Raw genomic sequence first — 4857 nt, 5'->3', positions numbered from 1 at the left:
TCCTGTTACATCTTTATCTTTCAGTGTTTCCTGGCATCCCTCTGCAGCCCCACTCTGGAGCGGCAGAGCAAATTTGGCTTTCTCCACCAGGTGGTACTATTAAGCTGTCGTAGCGGGAAGATTTGCTCCCTCCATCCCAAACCCACCCAGTTATCCCTGTCGGCTGAGGCTTTCAAATAATTTCCCTCTTGGTGTACTGAAGCTAAGGAGGAGCCCCGGTTAATTGCAGCTGAATGAGGGCATTCATGCCCTGTTCCCCTTCCCACTGCAGAACAAACAGTATTTTTTTTTCCCCCCATCTCTAATGAAAGGAATGGTTGAGCCCATACTCATGGTGTGCACTTGGGATTGTTGCTTTTACGAAGATATTTTCCACATGAGCAGTGTAACTCCCTGATAGCTGTGGAAGATGCATCATCTTTAACGTGCCTGAGGAAAGAGCAAGGTCTTAACACAAGTTTGTGTTCCTAATCTGATGTTCAGCTTTCCCTGGGGGAAGTGGATAACGTGTCTGGGCTCTGCCTGCAGTGACAGGAAGGGATGCTGAGGTCCTGTGTGGGTTCCTGGGGTTCTTTCATGCAGGGCTAATGTCTGTCCATATCTCAGACAGCTTTTCTCTTACCTAGAAATCTTGTCCAGGAAGACTCTTGAAGGTATATTTCTATGAATTGAGTCCTTCTGATGCCTGTAATGGCCCAGTGGCTGTGTATGGGCTGCCATGTGTCCTCAGCTCCCAGGCACAGCCACAGGGCATGTCCTTGCGTGGCTCTGTGCAAAAAGCCAGATGCACCTGAGAAGCCTCTCTCTTGCACAATAATTCTGTCAAGTTGCAGACATGTCAAATTTAGTGTTGGTTTGGTTCACCTGGGAGGGAAGAGACAAAGGTACATGAAGAGGCAGCTGCCTCACTGCTTTTGAACTATTAAAATGCTACAGGAGCAGTGCAGTTGCTGATGTTGAAGACTCAACCCCTTAAAATCTGAGGACATTAGAATTCTCTGATAGATACTGCAGGTCTCAGCTCCACAGGTAAATTGTCAGCAGAGTGCTCCATCCACTGGGATTATTTATAGACTTGCTCAGGTAAGCATGATCCATATTTTTTTTGTGCTTAGTCTACCATGAATTTGTGCATGTCTGAGCAAACACAGTCCTTATCTACTGCTGACTGTCCACATGTGCCCTTTGAGCACTTCTCTGGTCCTCTTTAAGAAGAGGAAAGGGCTTTTCATGTGCTGTGATGGGCTGGCTGACACAGTTTCTGCTGAGAGGCCAGTGCTGTTTATAGAGCTGGAGTTCATTTGCCACTGGGGTGATGAAAAGACACTTAAATTGGAAGATAGGTGCTTTCCAGGGCATAACCAGCTGGCTGGCAGAATTTGGATGGTTGGAGTATTGTCAGCACTGCTTTTGGAGAGTTGCAGCTCTGGGAAGACTCTGTTTTTTGAGCCACCCCCTTCACATGATGTTTATGACACCGTGACAGTCACACAAAAGCCCTGTGATCAGAAGGACAGCACAGGCAGCACAAGGGGCTTTGAAGAACAAACCCTGCTTTAAAACAGTTCTGCTGTGCAGGGAAAAACTCCTCCAGATTTGGCCAAGTGGTGGCATAATGTGCTAGGTTACGCCAAGGATCCAGATGCCACAACATAAATCTGTATGTTGCAGGACTGAGAAGGTGATTTTTTTCTTTCATTTTATCAGCCATGCAAATTTTAAAAAGCTGCCTACAAAGCCCAGTGGACCTTGTCATAAAGCATTGAGGATGGTCTTGCATCCTTAAAACGGCGGATAGGGTGAAAAGACTCTCTTTTGTCCCCTCTCCTTCACCAAAATCACACTGTAAGATTTATGCTGGTGAACCAACAGAGAGGGGAATGAAATACTTCAATGAGAGTCTCCATTTTTTCCTGCTGTCTTGTGAAATGGTGGTAATTTGTAAATGAGACATCTGTTGCTACTTGGGTTTGAATACTCTATTTCTTTGCCATTGGCATTGGTGACATGACTGTGTGTGATGATGTTGGTCTGTGGAGGGAGAAGAGCATAATCTGCTGCATGGGGAGATGCAAGGGAAAAGGGGCTCTTGATGAAGGAGCAGTGGCAATTACTGGAAATGTTTTTGCAATGTATAGATGGAGAAATCTTCCTTTCCTTTGTCATTAGGGGTTTGTCAGAACTTGGTGCAAGCCAAGTTAATTTGGTTTACCTTATTTTTTAGGTTTACCTTATTTTTTAATGGAGCATCCTGCTGGACTCTGAAACCTTTCTCTGGTTCTGCACAGGGTGTGCACTCTTGAAGCAGAGCAGAGATACCTGCAGAAAGACAATTGCTGAAGGCTGAGAGCCCTCTTGGGGCAGAGAGTTCACAGCAGGAGCTGCGATGTCATCTATAACTGCCCATTCCTGCTTCCTCTCAATTTAATTTCTTCCTGGCTTAATTTGCTGGTGCCCTGTCCATAACCCCACTTTTCCCTGGTGTCATTTCTCTGTGTTCCGTGCTCTGGCTTCATCTCCTGTGCTGCATTTGGGGACCAGTGGAACAAGTTTCACAAGTTTCTGGCTGCACAATGCTGATGTGCCAAAGGGATTTGGTTCCCACGTATTGATCTGTGTTGGAAGTGGTGGGGTCATGGGTTGTTTTTGTCTTTGGGACTCCTTTGTACCAGTCCTTTCACTCTCCTCTTAAGTTTCTATTCCTCGTGTGATCATTGTTTTAGTAATACCCACCTGCAGCCCTTCTCAACATAACCATATTTGTGTATCTGGCTATAGTTTTTCTTTGGACTTAAACAGCATCAAAAAATTCCTTACAGCTGAGATGTTCCTTTTTTGATCTAAGGATTTATCATGCTTCTTTTATTGTGCATGTCCCCCAGATATGGTGGCTGATCTATATAATCCCTTTTATCCTTTTCTTTCCTATTTCTTTCCTTAAAAATTGGAAAGAGCTGGTATTTCTTCAGTGCAATTGCACAACGGAGGAAGGTGTTACCAGCATCACATTTGGCTTGCAGTGCTCAGAACATTGTGCAAAGCCCCAGTGGGTTCTGAGTGATCTTTAACATCTGATTACTGGGGTTTGGTAACAAATGCACCCACATATCCCTATTGAACAACACGTAAATTAGTGCCACTGATATTCTCTAAATAAATACTTTTGTTTAAAGCCTTTTCCTACCTGGTGAAATGGAGTTTGGTGTTTTATGGAAGAAATTCTTCCCTGTGAGGGTGGTGAGTGCCTAGCACAGATTGCCCAGAGAAGTTGTTGATACCCCATCCTTGGACAATGTCCAAGGCCAGGTTGGATGGAGCTTGGAGCAACCTGGGATAGTGGAAGGTGGGAGGTGTGGAACCACGTTGGTCCCTTCCAACCCAAACTGAACTCATTTGCTGGCCTTGAATTGGTGCTGCATGGAGAGGGTGAAGGGATGAAGGGGGTGTGGGCAGGAAAGTGTCATGAACATCTCTAGTTCTTGGCAGGCTCATGGGTGTGTCAGCCAGCACAGGGCTAGTAACTGCACAGAAACATTGAGGTTACCCTGAAATAAATAGCCTCTAGCAAATGTAGGCACTAGGAGGACGATCCTGCAAATGCTCCTAAGCTCTGTAAATCCTTATAATTTTTAGGAACTGGTTATCCTCTGCTTGCAAACAGCCTGCAGGATTGGCTACTACCTTCGCTGGCAAACACTAAGCATTTGGTATAGTAATAAGAAATTTTAAATGGAGACAGGAAGCCCACCAGACATCTTTTGAAAGTGTGGCCAGACTACACTTTCAGACATTTATTATCCATCCCTCAAAAATAATAAGTATTTTTTCTCCTTTTTCTCCCCAGATCTCATGTTTAGGCCAAATAATTTGAAAATTTGAATTTCACAGATCACATCCATCAATCTGGATGAGTCTATCAATATGGGAGTTATCAATCAACTAGCTCTATAATCTGTACATACCATGTATGCTCCATATAGAGTCATGGAATCATTAAGGTTGGAAAAGGCCTCTAAGATCTTTGAGTCCAATTACTTAATTAACCTACCACTGCAAGGTCCACCATGAAACAATGTCCCTAAGCACCACATCTACATGTTTTCTGAACAGTTCCAGGGGCTGTGATCTCACCACTTCCCTGAATATACTGTCCAGCAAGACAACTTCCTGTAGATGAATGCTTGAAATCTTGCTTCATTCCATCAGAAAGTGAATTTGCAGTGAAAGTATCAGGCTGCTGGAATCCAAGGGAGAGCACAATCTTCAAATGCAGCCTGTGCCTTCATGGTGCAGGGACCTGTTACCATTCTGCAATGCTACAGCCTCTAATTCTGTGGCATAATTCACCTTCTGCCCATCAGCCTTTCTGGCAGCTGCACAATGTAACTGTAATTGTTCCTTTTCCCTTATTTTTTTTCTTTCTTTGCCACCCATCTCCCTTGCAGGCTCCTGCCTTCTCTCCTGTGGTGAGGCATTCATGCCCAACAGTGAAGGTGCTACCAAGGCTCATCTGTTGGTGATCTTGTTTTGCTTGGGTATCTAAGCTCTTGTGCAGTGGGGACTATGACATATCCCTGGTGTGGAGCGTGTCAGAAGAGCTCATTCTGGAAGAGCTGTGAGCTAACAGACTGTGCAGCAAATCTGGGGCAGTGGGAGCTTTTCTGCAGTGTCACAAACCCTCTGCTCAGCTCTTTTCCTGTTGAGAAATTCTTCATGGTTCACAGAGTGTTTCCTAGAAAGTAGCTTAGAAAATCAGTTTCGCAGTTTCAAGAACTAAATGAGTGCTTTTGTGTGAGGCTTTCTGTGCCATTTTGGGGGATTGATATCTTGCTCACATCTAAGGAAAGCTGTACAAAA

The 4857-nt window shown here is 44.6% G+C and overlaps 1 long non-coding RNA gene across 1 annotated transcript; it reads right to left on the bottom strand.

Annotated features, from left to right (window-relative positions):
* Positions 1 to 337: 337 nt before the first annotated feature.
* On the bottom strand, positions 338 to 4498 carry LOC128806539 (uncharacterized). The gene is made up of 4 exons (XR_008436856.1): positions 4348 to 4498; positions 2231 to 2319; positions 623 to 864; positions 338 to 429 (listed from the first exon to the last, which is right to left on the bottom strand). It is a non-coding gene; the product is annotated as an uncharacterized LOC128806539 (long non-coding RNA).
* Between the last annotated feature and the right edge of the window lie 359 nt (positions 4499 to 4857).

This window comes from Vidua macroura, chromosome 4 (genome assembly GCF_024509145.1).
Source record: "Vidua macroura isolate BioBank_ID:100142 chromosome 4, ASM2450914v1, whole genome shotgun sequence".
NCBI lineage: Eukaryota > Metazoa > Chordata > Aves > Passeriformes > Viduidae > Vidua > Vidua macroura.
The sequence above is the reverse complement of the archived record's forward strand: the minus strand, read 5'-3'. Positions and strand labels throughout refer to the sequence as shown.